The 20,478-nt window shown below is 45.8% G+C and overlaps 1 protein-coding gene and 1 non-coding gene across 5 annotated transcripts in view; both read left to right on the top strand.

Annotated features, from left to right (window-relative positions):
• PDE1A (phosphodiesterase 1A) overlaps positions 1 to 20,478 on the top strand; it is a 188,249-nt gene that overhangs the window by 6,508 nt on the left and 161,263 nt on the right. The gene's annotated exons all lie outside the window — the stretch shown is intronic.
• Positions 236 to 372, top strand: LOC114814449. Its single transcript, XR_003762247.1, has one exon. It is a non-coding gene; the product is annotated as a small nucleolar RNA SNORA7 (small nucleolar RNA).

The raw sequence follows: 20,478 nt of genomic DNA, 5'->3' as shown, positions 1-20,478 counted from the left end.
GCGACTCTGTGAATATATTTTTTCTCCAGAACGTCTTGGAGGAATGTTAATTAAGTCAGACATATTCCCTGCCCTACGAGGGATTCAGTGTCTAAGTAGGAGAGGGGAACAAATAAAATAGAAGCTTTTCTTAGCCCCGGGCTTTGCAAGACTGCTATCCCTGAATCAAAGCAGAGACTGAGTGTAACTCTGAGTAGTAGAAATAGTATTTATTAAGACCTTACTATGTGCAGATCCCCTCTCAGGATCACACCTGGGGAGTTTCCAGTACTCTTCCAGTCTCGGCTAAGGGAGGGAGAGTCAAGCAGAGACCTACCCGTTCCATTCCTAGCTTGGGCAGTGGCTAGTGAGTGGAAGGCAATCAAGTCAAAACTCACCCCTCGAGAGAATCGAGGGTGGAGACTCAAGTTTACTGCATGGAAGGAGGAAATGGAAGACCACTTCTGGATTTTTTACCAAGAAAACTCTATGAATCCATCACCAGAATGATGGAAGATGGAGGTGGGACGTTCTGGGATAGATGTGTCCATGGAGCCGCTATAGGTCGGGGACAACTTGACAGCATAACACAGATTATGTGCAGTCCACTGAACTAATCACTGGGAAAGAGTACAGAGGTTTGACCAGGGAAAAACCTTCTTGGTATAGAAGTGGGAAAGGCAAACCAGAAAAGAGGGAGAAATATTGGCTCTGGAGGTAGTGATGAGCGGGAAGAGGCTAAAAGCATTTCATGGATTTAAAGCAGCAGGGCTGATCACCTGCACAGTGGGGCTTAGAGGTATTGGGGATTATTAGCCCCGGGCCACCGACCATTATTTTTGACCAGGAGGTTGGGAAAAAGGACAGATCAATCAGTAAGTGGTCAATAAATATGATCAAATGAAGGAATGAATCTATCCTAGCTCTTAGTACAGTGCTTGGTACGTAGTAAGTGCTTAACAAAAAACCCACAGTTATTTTTACTGGGATTTATTGAGCTATTACTGAGTGCAGAGCATTGCATTTAGCAGTTGGGGTGGAATGATAGAGTTGGAAGACACTTTCCCCTACTGTTTAATTTGTTTGTGTAATTCATTTTAGTAACTGTCTTTCCTTTAACAGCATGAGGGCAATCATCATGTCTATGTAGTCTGTTTTATTCTCTCAAGCGGTTATTATTACGTTCCGCACATGGTGGGATCTCAATAAATACTGTAGATATATTGATAGATTTTAAGATAAGCAAATCATTCTAGTCAAATTTCATTCATGGATCAGAACCCGTGACCTTCTGACGCCCAGGCCCACGTTCTATCCACTATGCCATGCTGCTTCTTAGTAGATAGACACAATTCCTATCCTCATGGGGCTTCCAATCTAGCGGAGAAAGACAGGCATTAAAATCAATTGCAGGTAGGGAGGCAACCGTGTTTAAGGATGTGGACAGACATGTTCCTCTTCCAGCACTCTACATTCCTCCTAATCTCACCTCCTCCTCTCCTCTCCTGCCTCTGTCCCCGCATTAACACTGTTCCCCTGGCCTGGAATTCCTTCCCGCACTAAATCTGCCATACCACAGCTCTCTCCACCACCAAAGTCTCTTCAAAAATCCTACCTGTCTGAGGAAATAATTCCCAATTCCCCTGTTCCATTCACCCAGCCGCTACTCTTAGAAACTGCATGCTTAATTTTATTTCCTCTTTCCAACACTTATGTATAGTTGTCCTTTTTCATTTGGGATTTCATTTTTATATTCAATTACTTATTCTGCTACTTCATCCTGATCTACTTGCACCTCTTCTTGTTGATTTTATTTTAAACGATATTCGTTAAACACTTGCTATGTGCCAGGCACTGTAGGATCAGTGTACCAGATCTGGGATAGATGCACAGGGAAAGGTGTCTACCAAACTCTGTTATATTGTAAGTTCCCAAGCACTGAGTTCAGAGTAAGCGTTCAATAAATACTGATAACTGATTAATAAATACTGATTAACTGATACTATCTAATCAGGTTGTCCCATGTGGGGCTCACAGTCTTCATCCCCATTTTACAGATGAGGTAACTGAAGCAGAGAGAAGTGAAGTGACTCACCCAAAGTCATATAGCAAAGTGGCAGAGGTAGGATTAGAACCCAGGTCCTCTGACTACCAAGCCAGTGCTCTTTCCACTAGGCCTTGTTGCCTCTCTATATTGTTATATATTGTTATAATCCCCGCTGCACATATTTGCAACTGGTTTTTGTCGGTCTGTCTCCAACTTTGAAATATGTACACATAAAAACGATCTCCTTTGGCGTAAAGTAAAAAATTCTTCCCAACTGGCTTCAAGGCTGTGAACCACTCTGCCCATGCTGAATTGTACTTCCTGAGCACTTAGTAAAGTGCTCTGCCCACAGTAACCGCTCAATGAGTACTAGCGAATGGATGAACGAATCTTTCCTCATCTCCTAACACTCTTCTTTCCTCGTCTCCTAACAATTCCTCACTCCTGGTTTTCCTGCCTAGATCCCATTCCTCATAACCCTTCTCCAGCCGGGAACTCCCCGTGTCCTTAAATCCACCAGGCATCAGCCCTACCTATCTCCAAAGTCCTCTTATAATCCCGTCTCCTTGGCAATTCCTGGATTATTTCCCGCCGCCCTGCCCCATGAATCAAACAGCCCCTCTTAGGTCTTATGTATTTTATTTTATTCCTCTTCTAGCATTTAGATTTCCCTTCCTGAGGGAAGAAGACTGGACTCGGTGACCTTTCAAGGCCCCCTCAGCTGAGGGAATTCTTGATTCTCCCAGACCTCTCAACTGATCGAAAACTTTCAGAGAAATGCAAATATTTTCATTTATGTCCACAGATCGCCGAAAGAGAAATCCGGACAGTGACCTTTAGTGTACGTCTGTAGAATTCAACTTTCATTCTCTTTTTTATAAACTTAGTCATCAAAGGTTTGGGTTTTCTTTCAACATCTCTCCCGAGCTCTCTGTTTTCCTTCCAGATAAGGTAAACTTTGAAGTCGTATTTACTTCCCTACCAAAGCATTAGGAGGGTGAGGTCACTGCAAGAACACGCAGGGAGAGAAATTGGGCTAGAAAGCTGAAATCCTTCTCACCAACAAGCTCTTTTAGCCGCAGAAGGCAAAACCCAAATGGATGGTGGTGTGTTGACACAGACGTAAGCCGTTATTTGACCCAAACTTCACCTGCCTTCTAGACACCTGTATGTACTGAGTAGCTCTTGGCCCTTAAGGACTTGAAAGACATTGATCAATAAGTCAGTGGTATTTTATTGAGTGCCTTCTATGAGCAGAGCGCTATACTAAGCTCTTGGGAGAGTACAATACAACCAAATCAACAGACGTGTTCCCTACTCAATAGTGAGTTTACAGAAGAGTAAATAAAAACTGGAATCTGCCCAGGCAAGTAGCTATGATCGGCAACAAATATCCATCTCTCTGTGGCACGTTCTCTGACTTTTAACCACTCAACCCCAGTTTCAGTGTACACTAGGGCGAAATTCTAGAAATTCTTGAAATAAAAATCTTCAGTCCCAGAAAGATATCACATAGATCCAAGTACCGAAGCAGGAAAAGATGGCAAAAATAATTTAGGCTTGAGAGATTAGACAAGGCCGACTCAGGTGAGCGATCAGTGGATGGTATCTGCTGAGTGCTCTGCACAGAGTAACTCATGTTGCCTGATTTCTAGTTCTTTGTTCTTTATGCTAGAGCACACGGTTCCTCACTAGACCACAGTTATTTAGCCATCCGCGTGTTTTGTATGTTGTTTTGCAATACCTGGGTCTGCAAAGTGCAGTACTGGATTTAAATTGGCATATACTTTCCAGCGTGCATTTCAACTTTAGTGCCCGACTTGTAGTGCTAAGTTCCTGAACTTTGGTCTATAAGGGAATACAATCATGCCTGGCTTGTAGATCTGCGACCTTACTTCATGGTTCAGTGGAAAGAGCCTGGGCTTGGGAGGCAGAGGTCACGGGTTCGAATCCCGGCTCTGCCACTTGTCAGCTGTGTGACTGGGGGCGAGTCACTTCACTTCTCTGTGCCTCGGTTACCTCATCTGTAAAATGGGGATTAAATGTGAGCCTCATGTGGGACAACCTGATGACCCTGTGTCTATCCCAGCGCTTAGAACAGTGCTCTGCACATAGTAAGCGCTTAACAGATACCAACATTATTATTCCAAACCAAAGTAGATCCTGAAGGTCTGAGCCCAAGTAATTCTGCTGTCGAGAGCTTGTTAATTACTGTTCCAGGAAAAAAAAAATCTCCATTTTTTCAATCTTCTCTGTTGTCCACAGATGGACTGCTTTGCAATTTTTTTTATAGTTATCATTTTAATTTTCTTCAAATGAAAAGGTAAACTACTGAACTAAGAAAATTCTCCATGACTTGCTTTTTTCCCTGCCTACCTTCCGATTGAGAATTGTTATGGTCTAAGCCTTACTATTCTTACCCTGATTGGAAAAAGAGCATATTGAATCCCTCCTCAAAGCCCTTAGGGACTGACAACCTGTAGATACATGAGAGCTAAAAGATAGACGTAAAGCAGATTTACTTGGAGCACGATTTCATTTCTCATAGGAATGAGGAGAGGATATGTTTAGGAACTTAAAACGTTGAGACCGTAAGCTCCTTGTGAACAGGGTTCTCGTCTACAAACTCTACCGTATTACATGTTCCCAAGTGCTTAGTACAGTGCTCTGCACACAGAAAGTGCTCAGTAGAGAAGGGACGTGGCCTAGTGGAAAGATCCCAGGCCCTGGAGTCAGAGGACTTGGGTTCTGATCCTGGCTCTGTCACATGTCTGCTGTGTGTCCTTGGGCAAGTCACTTCACTTCTCTGTGCCTCGGTTACCTCATCTGTATAACGGGGATAAAGACCGTGAGTCCCATGTAGGCCATGGACTTTGCCCGACCTGATTAGATTTCATCTACCCCAGCACTTAGTACAGTGCCTGGCACGTAGTAAGTGCTTAACAAAGATCACTGAATAAGTAAAGACTGTGAGCTCACTGTGGAAAGGGAATGTGTCTGTTTTGTTATATTGTACTCTCCCAAGCGCTTACTACTGTGCTCTAAATGTAGCGCCCAATAAATATGATGGATTAATAAATACCACTGATTAATAGATGGACTGATTCTCTTTTAGAGCATTACTGCGCCAGTCTAACTTGTTGCTTGCTTAGGAAAATAGAGCAGGTTGGTAAAGATGGAGGAAAAAAGCCACATCTGCCTATCTCCACAAACAGAAGAGCTCTGGGTCTAATTTTAGAACTCCTCTCCCCGACAACGACCGTTTATGAATTGCAGAGGGACAATTATATTTGGGCATTTGGGAGGAGCAGCGAGGCCTAATGATTATAACCCAGGAGGACCTGGGTTCTAATCCCAGCTCTGTCCCTTGTCTGTTGTGTGACCTCGAGCCAGTCACTTCACTTCCCTGGGTCTCAGTTCCCTCATCTATAAAATGGGATTAAGAGTTAGAGCCCCATGTGGAACAGGGAACTTGTCCAACCTGATTTGCTTGTATCTCTCTTAGTCAGTTATGAACTTTTTTTGCCCATTTCCATGTCCCTTCTGAGTATTCTTTCTCTGCATTCGACTCCTAATAATAATAATTATGATTGTGGTATTTGTTAAATACTATGTGCCAGGCTCTATGTTCCTGTTCCCTTGATCCCTCTAACTTAATAATAATTATGGTACTTGTTAAGGGCTTGCTATGTAACAAGCACTGTGCTAAGCCCTGGGGTAGACAATAATAATGTTGGTATTTGTTAAGCGCTTCCTATGTGCAGAGCACTGTTCTAAGCGCTGGGGTAGATACGGGGTAATCAGGTTGTCCCACGTGAGGCTCACAGTTAATCCCCATTTTACAGAGGAAGGAACTGAGGCACAGTGAAGTGACTTGCCCACAGTCACTCAGCTGACAAGTGGTAGAGCCGAGATTCGAACCCATTACCTCTGACTCCCAAGCCCGGACTCTTTCCACTGAGCCAGTTTAATCAGATTGGACACAGTCCCTGTCCCACATGGGTTCATACTCTTAATCCCCATTTTCCAGATGAGGGAACTGAGGCCCAGAGAAGTGAAGTGACTTGCCCAAGGTCACACAGCAGACATGTGGCAGAGCAGGGATTAGAACCCAGGTCCTTCTGACTCCAAGGCCCGCGCTCTATCCATTAGGCCACACTACTTCTTTTAACTCTCCCCCCCCCCCGGGCTGACTGTAGATGGAGGTTATCCTGGTAGAGAGCGACAGAGTCTACTTTGGCTGCCTCTCCGCAGCTGGACTTTGTCGCTTTGGAGAAGCAGCGTGGAAAGGGCAGGGTCTAGAGTTAAAGCCCCTGAGTTCTAATTCCAGCTCCACCACTTACCGGCTGTGTGACCTTGGGTAAGTCACTTCACTTGTTCGAGCCTCAGTTCCCTCATCTGCAAAATGGGGATTCAATACCTGTCCTCTGTCCTACTTGCACTGCGAATCCCATCTGAGATCTGATTATCTGCTATCTGCCCCGGTGACTAGCACGGTAAGTGCTTAACAATTACTGCTATTATTATTATTACCAATAATAATAATAATGATATCTGAGGTTTCCAGAAATGCTTTGATGGGAATGTAACTGAACTCATTACCTTTCGCTGACTCCAGTGCTTAGTACAGTGCCTAGCTTGAAGTATGTGCTTAACAAACTCCACGATTATGATTTCTCTATCGATTCGGTAATTTTTCTGCTGAAAGAAATGAGATGAATATTTTAGATGCTCTAATTCCTGCCGAATCCAGTCAGCCAGATGGAATAAATATATTGCAGAATTCTTTTATAAGCACAGAGAAGCCTGGACATTTGGTTTAACATTTCTGCTTGGAATTCCCTGATCTAATATGACAGCAGTCATTTATTATACTAAAAGATATATTTTTACCACATATTCTTCATCATTTTGAATGAAAAACCTGTTCTCAGTTTTTGATAGGAAGTAGCTTTTTTGTTAAATGGTTTTTTTTTGAGTAACATTTAGAGCGAATTACCAACATGATATCCCAGTTTAAAAATTAACCTTTCCAGGAGACTTTGTGAAGTGGTTTTCTGAGACTTTATAATTTAATTTCCTGGGTCGCTTCTTCCAAACCATCAGCATGATAAAAAGGAATAATCATTCCTCTGTATACAGAGGATTCAATCACCACAAATGGCTTTCCCTAAACTGGCAGTGGAATTGTGATATTCAAACGAATTTGGGGGCTTAAAAGTCAAAGCCTAAAAATTATACACAATCCCAGCTCCTGTCAAAAAGGATTTTTGAACCGTAAAAGGGAGCTCCATAATGCATCCTATGCAATCAGCTCATTTAAAATAGATGTAATTTCCACAGGCCTCCTAGTAGTGTCCACTGAGTCTTGCATGCTTTGAGTTTGATGGTCCTTTTGGATAATATGCCATGTGTAAAATTAAACCCCAAGCCCCTTAATTCAGAAGATCTTAAGACTGTATTTCCAACAAGAGAGAAAGAGAACTGTGTATCGGTGCTAACCTTCAAAAATATCCATCTTAGGAGACCTAATTATAATTCACACGCATATTCATTGTGTGTAGTATGGGTAACACACTGTGCTAAGCCCTGGGGGAAGTAGAAGGGAAGCAGAAGATGTAGCCTCTGCCTTCAAGGAGTTTGTAAAATGTGGAGGAAATAAGTAGTCATGAAGTGCAGGTGGTTGGTAATAACTAGTAAAGTGGAGTCTTGTCATAGCAATAAGAATAAATAACAATAATTGTGGAATTTCTTAAGCGCCTGCTAAGTGCCTGGGTATATATTTCTAATTCGATTTATTTATATTGATGCTACTGATGCTCATTTACTTGTTTTGATGTCTGTCTCCTCCCTTCTAGACTGTGAGCCCGCTGTGGGCAGGGATCGTCTCTCTCTGTTGCTGGATTGCACTTTCCAAGCGCTTAGTACAGTGCTTTGCACACAGTACGTGCTCACTAAATACGATTGAATGAACAAAATTACCTCTACATACCTCCGATACCGGCTCATAGTGAATATAGTCCAGCCACCCACTTTAGTCTGCTATGGTCATGGAGTAGTGGGTAGATCATGGGCCTAGGAATCAGATGGTCATGGGTTCTAATTCCAGTTCTGCTTCTTGTCTGCTGTGTGACCTTGGGCAAGTCACTTCACTTCTCTGGGCCTCAGTTACCTCATCTGGAAATGAGGATTAAGACGGTGAGCCACGTGTTGATCCTTGCAATCTTGTACCTACCCCAGCACTTAACACAGTGCCTGGAACATAGTAAATGCCTAACCAATACCACAATTCTTTTTATTATTACTATTTCCTACCATGCCTAGCCACCACACAAAATAAAAACAGCACCAGAAAGGAGCAGGTTGTTGCTCTGGTATTTGTTAAGCCCTCACTATGTACCAGGTACAGTAGAAGACTTGATTTAATCAGGTTGGGCGCAGTCCGTAACCCACATGGGACTCACAGTCTCGATCCCCATTTTAGAGATGAGGAAACTGAGGCATAGAGCAGTTAAGTGACTTGCCCAAGGCCACCCAGGAAGCAAGTGGCGGATGATTTCAATTGTGATTTAACCGTTAACTTCCTCTGTGATTATTGATCGTTCTTGCTCTCGGGTGAATAAGGGCTTAGGGGTTATATGCCAGTGGATCTAGAGGTTTCTCCACCAGAGAGAAAGAAGAGTTCAGAGGCTGAAAATATGAAACTTTTGGGGGTGTTTGAGTTCTTTGGGATGAAATGTTACGGATTTTCAGACGTAAAGCAGGGGAGGAGAAAATTGGGCTAAGTAATATTTAGCTATTATAATCTTACGAAAGATGTTGTTTTCCGAAGAAATCTGAAAATACGAAGCTAAGGAAGAGGGCGGTAGTTATTAGTTGTGATTCACTGTTCAAATTGCAGAGTGGGTGAAAGCTTTCCATCAGCTCGGCTGGGACAATGGGGGGCCAAACCCATCTTGAATTTTCCCAATTTCAACCTTCCAGTCTTTCCAATCTTGGGTGGCTGCCTTGGTTTTTCTTCTCAAGGTGATGTAGATTTAGGGAACTTCTCCTGTCTCATATAAGGAAACCAGCATCAAGGATCACGGGGTCGATTTAGGTGGGTAGCGGCAAAATCGTTTTCAGGAAATGAAATAAGACAGTTGGACGTGGGGTGATGGGGGTGCTAGAGGAGTGAAGTTGGCGTGGTGGACTGGAGTAGGAGAGGGCAGGATGATGGAATGCTCGAAAGCTGACGGTAAGGGGAAAGTTTGGAAAGAACACAAGTCTGGGATAAAATGCCTCAGAGTTCAAATTCTGCATCTGCCACTGCCCTGCCGGTGACTTGGGCAAATTACTTAACCCCTGTGGGCCTCAGTTTCTTTATCTGTGAAATGGAGATGAGACAGATGGAGGGCCTCCCGTGGGACAGAGATTGCGTACGATCCCGTAATCTCGCATCTACTCCGGGGCTTGACACGCCGCTTGGACCCTAGTCACTACTCAGAAAATGACATTATTGTTATAAGAAGGAAGAGAGACAAACTAAGGTCCAGTGATCTGTACTTTCCCGTGCAGCTGACGATCCGCATTCCTCTGCACTGTAACGACTGTGTGTGTGGTGGGCTGTCGGCATAACTTCCTTCCAAAAGAACATTCAGGTAGGAGTAAATGTCATACGAAACGGGTGGTGTGCCTGAATCCTCAAAGTTAAGTCTCTCCCACCTAGGGAATGAATGTGAAAGTAGATGTGGTTTCATTTGAAAGGACCGGGGCTAATAAAATTCTAGAAATTCTGGCGTGTCACGTAGCTCAAGAACCTAATCGAGGACTCAAAATTTTATCCCTTTATTGAAGTTATCTGAGTTCCAAACCCAATGGTCTAGCTGTGGACTGTTCAGAGACCCAACTGCGGCAGACAAGCAAGCAATTAGGAGAACAGTCTTCATAAAGTCACGGACTCAAAGTCAGGGTTCTAATCCCAGCTCTGCCACTTGCGGGCTGTGTGACTTTAGGCAAAGCCCTCGACTTCTCTGGACCTCCAGCTTAGACTGTGAAACCTGTCTGGGACAGATTCTGCGTTTGTTCTGATTGTGTTTTATATCTACCCCCAGAACTTAGTACGGTGCACTATGTTACATGAACTTAACATATAATCATAATTATTATTGTTATGAACATCATCAAGAGGTAGGATCGGAAACTTGAATGGGACAAATCCACTGGTGAAGCAAATTTTGATGTTTTGTTATTTTGGTAAATGATTATGGTATTTGCTAATAATAATGATGGTATTTGTTAAGCGCTTACTATGTGCAGAGCACTGTTCTGAGCGCTGGGGTAGACACAGGGGAATCAGGTTGTCCCACGAGGGGCTCACGGTCTTCATCCCCATTTTCCAGATGAGGCACAGAGAAGTGAAGTGACTCGCCCACAGTCACCCAGCTGACAAGTGGCCGAGCCGGGATTCGAACCCACCGCCTCGGACTCCAAAGCCCGTGCTCTTTCCACTGAGCCACGGTTAAGCCTTTATTATGTGTCAAGCACTGTTCTAAGCTCTGAGTTGAATCCAAGTTAATCAGGTTAGACACAGTCCCAGTTGCCAAGGGGGATCGTGGTTCAATTAGTGGGGGAGAACAGGTTTTGAAGCCTCATTTTGCAGTTGAGGAAACTGAGATTTAGGGAAGTCAAGTGAAATGCAAAGGAAAATCTGCGGAAATTGGCATCAGACATAAAGCTGTCAGATTTCGGGATTTTTTTAAAATGGTATTTAAGGGCTTATGATGTGTTAAACACTGTTCTAAGCGCAGGGGTGGGTACAAGTTAATCATACTGGACACAGTCCCTGTTTCGCAGGGAGCTCACCCTCTCAGTAGGAGGGAGAACAGGTATGGAAACCCCATTTTATAGATGAGGCACAGAAAAGTAAAGCGACCTCTCCAAGCTCACACGGCAGACAAGGGGCAGGGCTGGGATTAGAACACAGGTCCTCTGTCTCCAAAACCCATGCCCTTTCCACTAGGCCATGCTGCTTCTCTTGTCTTGCGGAAGGGGACGGAGCGAGAATTAGCGGTCGATGGAAACTTTGGTCGTCTTGAGATGCTTCCTCTATTGGCCCCCTTCTGATCTGTCAAATAAAAGCTCACCATTTCTGTTCCTTCCCACTGACACCAGTCAACCACAGGCTCAGTTCAGACTCACCTCTTGTTAATCCCCCCGCTCCCGAATTGGATTTGTTCTCAGACAGAAAAAGAGCCAAGCGTTTGCCGACTTCTGCTTGATGCCTACTGAATGCGTCCTGGGGGCAGAACGCTGTCCTGAAAGCTCGTGAGAGTACGACGCAGCAGAATTAGCTGACGCTTCTCTTGCCCATAAGGAGCTCACTGGAAACGTACGTCCTCCCGCACACAGGCGTCAAGGTCAGATCAAGCATTGCATTTTCACTGTATGCGTCGTTTCAGAAATCGATCGTAGAAAGAGTAGTAGTTGAATTTATCTGTATCGATGTCTGTTTCTCCCGCTAGAAGGTCGAAAGTAGGAAATGAGTCTTCTGACTCTGTTGTACTCACCCTTTTAGTATGATGACGGTGATAATGGCATGTGTTAAGCACTTACTATGGGCCAGGCACTGTTCTAAGCACTGGGTAGATAGAAGGGAATGAGGTCGGTCCCTGTCCCACATGGGGCTCACCGTCTTCATCCCCATTTTCCAGATGAGGGAACTGAGGCCCAGCGAAGTGAAGTGACCGGGCCAAGGTCACACAGCAGACAAGTGGTGGAGCCGGGATTAGAACCCATCACCTTCCCATTCCCAGGCCCGCGCTCAAACCTCTAGGTCATGCTGCTTCGTGGCTCAGTGGAAAGAGCACGGGCTTTGGAGTCAGGGCTCATGAGTTCGAATCCCAGCTCTGCCACTTGTCGGCTGTGTGACTGTGGGCAAGTCACTTCACTTCTCTGGGCCTCAGTTCCCTCATCTGTAAAATGGGGATTAAGACTGTGAGCCCCACGTGGGACAACCTGATTCCCCTATGTCTACCCCAGCGCTTAGAACAGTGCTCGGCACATAGTAAGCGCTTAACAAATACCAACATTATTATTATTATTATTAAAGACTGTGTGCCAAGCACTGTTCTAAGTGCTGGGGGGCGGGGAGAGGGAATACAAGGTAATCAGGTTGCCCCACATGGGGGCCCCCAGTCTTAATCCCCATTTTACAGAGGAGATAGAGAAGTTAAGTGACTTGCCCAAAGTCACACAGCTGATAAGTGGCGGAGCGGAATTAGAACCCGTGACCTCTGACGCCCAGTGCTCTTTCCACTGAGCCACGCTGCTTCTCTGATGCTCTGGACTAAGTGCTTGGGAAGAACAGAATAGGGAAGTGATATATTCCCTCTCGCCAGGGTGTTTACATCCTTCCGGGGAAGCCACGCAAGCATGAAAGTATTTACAATAGCTTGGTCGAGATGAATGAATCGAGCGAACTCATTTACTTGAATATTAAGGAGGGTTCTAATCTCGCCTCTGCCGATTGCTTGCTGTGTGACCTTGGGCAAGTCACTTCACTCCCTCTGCGCCTCAGTTGTCCTGTTCTCCTTCCTACTTATACTGTGAGCCTCATGCGGGACAGGGACCGTGTCCAAGCTCTTTAACTTGCACCTATCCCCGTGCTTAGGATGACGTTCGGCAGAGAGTAAGCACTTAATGGGTCCCATAAAAATAAATAAATAAGGTGACAGTCGCCGGAGATGGCCGAAGGGATGATGTGGGCCAAGGTCCCGGATAATTAATCGGGGACGGCTTGTTGGAGGAAGTGGGATTTTAAGAGGACTATAAATGTGGGGAGCGCTGGGATATGTCTGATGCGAGGAGGGAGTTCCAAACCAGGGGAACAGCGTAGGTGAGGGGATGGAGGTGGGAAAGTTGAGTCGTGAGCATGATTTTTCCCCAAACCTTCATCGAGCAGAAATTGGCAAGCGCTTGGCTTTTTTTCCGGCCCCGAACAAATCCAACACAGATCGGGGAAATCTCAAGAGGCAAATGTGAACCTAGCCTGCCGTGGGGCAGTGTTGCCTAGTGGGTAGAGTACGGGCTTGGGAATCAGAAGGACCTGGGTTCTAATCCCAGCCCCACCACTTGTCTGCTGGGTGACCTTGGGCAAGACACTTTACTCCTCCGAGCCTCAGTGACCCCATCGGCAAAATGGGGATTAAGACCGTGAGCCCATGTGGGACAGGGACGGCGATCGACCCGATTCGCTTGTATCCGCTCCAGCGCTTAGTAGAGTGCCTGGAATATAGGAAGCTCCTAACCAAATACCACTTTCATTGCTATTAATTTTATATCTGTCAAGCACTCATTATGCGTTAAGCACCGTTTTAAACCCTGGGGCAGATATGAGTTAGCGTGTCGGTTGCGGTATCTCGGAGCGCAAGCAGACACTTAGTGAAGCAAAACATGGAAGCAATTTAAACTCTACATCGACTGAAAATCATCCACTTCTCTTGAATGCTCTGAGTTGTTTGAACAGTCTTGAAAATTGCTCAAGGGGCCCCAGTGCTGAGGGGATTGTGTGGATACCATGAATCTCATCTGACTTTATGGATGGAGATCATCGTGTTTGGTAAAGTGCCCGAGGTCTATCGTATTAGAGGAGACGTTACCCAACAGTTGTGTCTTTTTTCAAATTCCTTAAGCCTTGATTTTGGCATTCCTGGCGAAGGGGGAGGGGGTTGGGGGAGGAGACGGGGTGGATCAGGGTTCATTCAATTGTATTTTTTGAGCGCTTACTGTGTGCAGAGCAGTGTACTAAGCCCTTGGAAAGTACGATTTGGCAACAGATAGAGACGGTCCCCACCCAACGACTGGCTCACAGTCTAGAAGGCTAGAACTTGTTTGGGAATTCATGAGGAAGGAGGAGAAAAGCCACCAGGAAGCCTCTGCTAGGCCCCTATTGTAGGACTGGAGCCTAGTCCCTTTCCTTCCCCCCAACTCCTTGGAGACCACCCATTTGCCTCCATTATTCCTGGGTCTGGATGTCTGGATTCTCAGCTCAGACCTCTCTCTCTCGTGACTCCCAGAAAGGGGTCGATCCCTGGGCAAGTGCTCAGTGGGGAGATCTGTCCACCGATGATGATGATGTTGGTATCTGTTAAGCGCTTACTGAGCACTGTTCTAAGCGCTGGGATAGATACAGGGTAATCAGGTTGTCCCACATGAGGCTCACAGTTCATCCCCATTTTACAGATGAGGTAACTGAGGCCCAGAGAAGTGCAGTGACTGGCCCACAGTCACACAGCTGACAGGTGGCAGAACCGGGATTCGAACCCATGACCTCCGCCTCCCAAGCCCGGGCTCTTTCCGCTGAGCCACGCTGCTTCACCAAGCCAGTCAGAGGAGGGGGAGGGAAGGGCAGATCATAAACCGGTGTTTTGTTTGAAGGAATCTGAACAACAGAGGTTTTCCAGAAGCCGTTCATTAGCGAGCCACAGAGCTACTGCGGATGAGTTATGTGCTTCTGCTTCAGAGACCGTAGGCCTCCAGATAAGAACTCCAGAATCAATCTGCGCTGCTCAAATGCTCATGGCATTTATTATCTTCATATGGTCTTTGAGGGTCAAGGCTTCAATAAGCCTCGTCATAATGTCATGTATCAGGTGCTTACTAGCAGGTTTTGAACTCGGACGCGTTACACAGGGCTCACAGTCCATCTTATCCCCGATGTACAGATGAAGAAACTGAGGCAGCAGAAGGGGAAGTGACAGATCCAAAGTCACACAGTAGCCCTACAGCAGAGCTGGTGCTCAGAGCCAGCTCTCTTGACTCTCAATCCCGCGCTCTTCACGGAGGCCCTGCTGCCTCATTCAGGTTTTATAATTTGCTCCTAAAAACTCGAGAGCCTTCCCTTACAGACTCTCGATTTTCATTATTTTCTAGCAGTTTGATATATTAGTGCCTCAGAATCAGTGAGTGGAGGGTGAAATGTGCTAGTTTTAAAATTCGATCCTTCACAGATATGAGAAGAATAAGATGAACAGGTAACGGTCCCTGTGTGCAATATTTGTTTGAAACGGTACACTCGTGTTTTAAACTGGAACTTTCAATCTGTGGAATGATTCAGCGAGGACTTGGAATGATAACTGAAATCCTTTCTGGTTGGCTTTGTTTGGAGTTAATGAAACCACTTAGACAACTCAGTTCACCAAAATCCACTGACTGTATTTTCCTTTTCTACATATCACAGAGAAGTGAGTGCCATTTCAATGGCTTTGCTATTCCTCCCACCTACCAAATTCAAATCTAAGTGTCACTCAGAGCACAGACTTGGTAATTCATGAAAAGCAAATCATGATATCAGCCAGTCATATTTCAATCAATCAAAGTATTTATCGTGCCCTTATTGTGTGCACTGTACTAAGAGCTTGTGAAAGTATGGTAGAATTAGTAGACACATTTCCTGCCCTCAGGGTATTTATAATCTGTCAGAGGAGAAGCAGCATGGCCTAGTGGAAAGAGCATGGGCCTGGGAGTCAGAGGATCTGAGTTCTAATTCTCACTCTGCCATGTGACTTTGGGCAAGTCACTTAGCTTCTCTGCGCCTCATTTACCTCATCTGTTAAAAAAAATGGGGACCGACTGGGAGCCAAATGGGAGACGTAGACCGTATTCTACCCCGGCGCTTAGTACAGTGCTTGTCACGTACTAAGTGCTTAACGGGTTTCAGTTAAAAATGAGACGAAGTAAAATAGATTACAAGATGGAAGAGGAGCAATAAAGCATTTAGTATATTAGTTCTAAGGAGGTAGAGGGAGTTCAGTTAATTCTCTAAGGAGGCATTCGGATGGTATTATATAATTGTTCGTTATTTTCAAAATAAAATTGTGAGATTCAATCTATTTACAATAAAGTCAAAATCAAGTTCTGTCTATTTGGTGACAGATCAGAAGAACTTTTATAAAGCTACCTGGATCCAGATTAAGATTTATGAAATAAATGATTAGGCTATCTACCTGAGAAGCAGCGTGGCGCAGTGGAAGGAGCACGGGCTTTGGAGTCAGGGCTCATGAGTTCGAATCCCAGCTCTGCCACTTGTCGGCTGTGTGACTGTGGGCAAGTCACTTCACTTCTCTGTGCCTCAGTTCCCTCATCTGTAAAATGGGGATTAAGATTGTGAGCCCCACGTGGGACAACCTGATTCCCCTCTGTTTACCCCAGGGCTTAGAACAGTGCTCTGCACATAGTAAGCGCTTAACAAATACCAACATTATTATTATTATTATTACCTTGTGAATTAAAAGCGCTTCGCAGAAAGTAAAAGAGCTCAATAAATCCGAATGAAGGAAAAGTTGGCAGTTAGAGATCGATCCGCTAGTGCTTCCGCATAGACCCTAAAGGAAAGCTCTAGCTACGTCCCTTTTTAATTAATTATGAGGTTTTAAGGCAGTTTACTTCAGTGTTTGACATTACTTACTAATTGATGGCCCATCCATTTCTAGGTGTATGGAGAGAGAAAAAGAGAGAGACAGAGAGAAGTATGTTGTGTGTGTGCATATGTGTATGTATAGTTTGTGGTGAGTGTGTGTGTGTAGCTATGACTAGGCGTGGGAGCCCTCCTTGTGATTGAAGTGTGGGTTTGGGATTTGAATTCAATTCTGCAGGCTTCCATTCCAAAAAGGAACAGATTTCCATAAGATGGTTGCTCCAGCCTGTAAGCTTAATGGGAACGGTAAATTTTTCTCCCAATCACTTAGAACAGTGCTCTGCACACAGTAAGCGCTCCATAGATGTGATCGACTGACTGTCTGACTTGCTAGCTCCAGAGCTGGTCATAGCAGGCAACCTCCCTGCGGCATGCCACTGTGGATAGAGCACCGGTCTGAGAGTTAGAAGGATGTGGGTTCAAATTCCAGCTCTCACTTACCTGCTGTGTGACCTTGGGCAAGTCGCTTCATTTCTCTGGGTCCAAGTTCCCTCATCCGTCAGATGGGGATGAAGACTGAGAGCCCCGTGTGAGCCAGGGACTGTGTCCAACCGATTTGGTTGTATTGATGCCAGTGCTTAGTACAGTGCCTGGAACATAAGAAGCGCTTAACCAATAACCGCCGTTATTATTATTATCTGGGCGCGACTCCAGGACTCCCAGTACCTGGGCCGAAGCTGGCGCACAGAGGCGCTTTATGGAGTTGGGTCTTCAGTGGGTGGGCCACGCTCTAGGGGAAGCAGCGTGGCTCAGTGGAAAGAGCCCGGGCTTCGGAGTCAGAGGTCATGGGTTCGACTCCCGGCTCTGCCCCTCGGCAGCTGGGTGACTGTGGGCGAGTCACTTCACTTCTCTGGGCCTCGGTTACCTCGTCTGGAAAACGGGGATTAACCGTGAGCCTCACGTGGGACGACCCGATGACCCCGTATCTCCCCCAGAGCTTAGAACGGTGCTCTGCGCGTAGTACGCGCTTAACAGATGCCAACATTATTATTAGTCTGTATCTGCAAGGAGAGGGAATTCCTAGCAAAAGAGTGTGAGAAAAAGGTCAGCGGTGAGAGTGATGACTCTCACGTAGCCGGGTGAGGAGGTCAGCTTGAGAGAAATGGAGAGAGTGAGCTGGGGTAGAGTGGGAGAAGAGAGTGAGCATCAATTTACCGGCGCCATTTACCATTTGGGTTAAAGCCCAAATGGGGAAATGAACCAGGTAGTCTACAGGAAGAGATATTCTTCCTTTTGGAAGCAGTACAGCATTTTCAAAACTAGATCATAAGACAATAAATACTGCGTAGAGATTTTGCAGGTTCATTCCAGTGACGGCACTGGGTCCGAAGTGGTGTGCGGATGAAGTCTGACGGAAGAGAGAATGGCGCTCGTGATGAATTATAGTCTCTTAAGGTCTGTATTGTTGCCAGAAAACATTATGCAGGCAAGGCGTTTTTGCTATGAAAATGCATTTTGCAGCCAACACGCATTCTCTGAAGCAAATGCGATAGCTTATAGTTTCCCAGTACATTAGATCCCTTCTTTCCTCCGTCACAGAAACGGCAACCTCTCACCCACTGTAATGTTCACCTTATATCGTTCTGATGGGGCGCTTATCATTTCCAAAGACCGGTTCCGTGGAAATTTGCAAACCGAAACAACTGCGATAAGAGGAATGAGCTGGATTTGACTCTTGGCTTAATCCAACCGCAGGGAATTTTCACTCTCCTAGTCGAGGGGGTTGTTTTACTGGAAAATAGCTTTGAGAACTAGTTTGGTGTTACTGGCATTTGCTTTTTGCCAGGAACAGTGTGGAAGCAGCGTGACCTAGTGGAAAGAACACAGGCCCGGGAGTCAGAGGCCCCGGATTCTAAACCGCCACTTGATTGCTGTGTGACCTCGGGTGACTCACTTAACTTCTCTGTGTCTCCGTTTCCTCATCTTTAAAATGGGGGTTAAACCCTGCTGTCTCCTATTCAGACCGCGAGCCCTATGGGAAACAAGGGACTGTGTCCAAACTGCTTATCTTCTATCTCCTGCAGTGCTTAGCTCAGTGCTCGGCTCATAGCAAGAGCTGAATAAATACCATTAAAAACACAATATTCACCTTCATGGCCCCCAGATTGGCAAGAAACTGCAGAGGCCGTAGCCATCGACAGTCTCCGCTTCCTATCCATCAGCAGAAAGACTTCTTGAGGAAAATCCCCAGTTTAAAGCAGCGTGGCTCAGTGGAAAGAGCCCGGGCTTCGGGTCAGAGGTCATGGGTTCGACTCCCGGCTCTGCCGCTTGTCAGCTGTGTGACCGTGGGCAAGTCACTCCACTTCTCGGTGCCTCAGTGACCTCATCTGTAAAATGGGGATTAACTGTGAGCCTCACGTGGGACGGCCTGATGACCCTGTATCTACCCCAGCGCTTAGAAGTGTGCTCTGCACATAGTAAGCGCTTAACAAATACCAACATTATTATCTCCGGTCTAGAACTCAGAAAATAATGATAGTGGTATCTGTTACGCACTTACTACGTGCCAGACACTGTACTAAGTGCTGTGGTAGATACAAAGCAAATCAGGTTGGACTCAGCCTCTGTCCCATACGGGGCTCACGGTCTTAATCCCTCTTTAATCCCTCTTTAACCGACGAGGGAACCGAGGCCCAGAGAAGTGAAGTGATTTGCCCCAGGTCACACAGCAGGCAAATAGTGGAGCCAGGATTAGAACTCAGGGCCTTCTGGATATCCACTAGGCCATGCTGCTTCTCAATAGTTTCCTCTCCTCTTAGCCTCATTCCAGATTTGCAGTTTTCCCAAACCTTTCCCCGTGCACACAAACAGTGCCCTGATGGAAAGAGCCAGGATCTGGGAGTCGGAGGACCTGGGTTCTATTTTCAACTCTACCGCTTGCCTGTTGTGAGTCCTTGGGCAAGTCACTTATCTTCTCTGAGCCTCGGTTACCTCATCTATAAAGTCAATCAATCCTATCTGAGCACTTACTATGTGCAGAAGACTACGCTAAGCACTTGGGAGAGTATAATACACATTCCCTGCTCACAGCGAACTTACAATTCTGGGGATTCAATACCTGTTGATGGCGACGATGATGTTGATGACGAGAAGCAGCGTGGCTCAGTGGAAAGAGCACGGGCTTTGGAGCCAGAGGTCATGGGTTCGAATCCCGGCTCGGCCGCTTGTCAGCTGTGTGACCGTGGGCAAGTCACTTCCCTTCTCGGGGGCCTCAGTGACCTCATCTGTAAAATGGGGATTAAGACTGTGAGCCCCATGTGGGACAACCTGATTCCCCCGTGTCTACCCCAGCGCTTAGTACAGTGCTCGGCACATAGTTAGCGCTTAACAAATATCAACGTTATTATTATGATGGTATTTGTTAAGCGCTTATTATGTGCCGAGCACCGTTCTAAGCACCGTTGTAAGGGAAGCAGCGTGGCTCAGTGGAAAGAGCCCGGGCTTCGGAGTCAGAGGTCATGGGTTCGACTCCCGGCTCTGTCGCTTGTCAGCTGTGTGACTGTGGGCAAGTCACTTAACTTCTCCGTGCCTCAGTTCCCTCATCTGTAAAATGGGGATGAAGACTGTGAACCTCACGTGGGACAACCTGATGACCCTGTATCTCCCCCAGCGCTTAGAACGGTGCTCCGCACATAGTAAGCGCTTAACAAATACCAACATTATTATTAACAGAAACCACAGTTATTATTACTACTATTAAAAAATAATTTGTAGATATGTACAAAGCGCCGTGGGTGTGGCGAATATCAAATGGCCTAAAGCCACAGTTTGTAGTGCATGTAGAGGAAATGTAAGTGGTGATGAGGAGAAAAACATCCTGAATGGAATAACCAGGTCCAAATGGACACTGATGAACCTTGCGTTGTGTTTCGGAAGATACTCCGATACTCCACCCCGAAACACAGCTGAATTGTCACTTTGAGACACCCCTGAATCAGCCGATCTGAGAAGTTCCTGAACTTTTCGATGCCACCTGGAAAATGTTGGGGGAGGAAGA

The sequence above is a fragment of the Ornithorhynchus anatinus genome, chromosome 9 (genome assembly GCF_004115215.2).
Source record: "Ornithorhynchus anatinus isolate Pmale09 chromosome 9, mOrnAna1.pri.v4, whole genome shotgun sequence".
NCBI lineage: Eukaryota > Metazoa > Chordata > Mammalia > Monotremata > Ornithorhynchidae > Ornithorhynchus > Ornithorhynchus anatinus.
The sequence above is the reverse complement of the archived record's forward strand: the minus strand, read 5'-3'. Positions and strand labels throughout refer to the sequence as shown.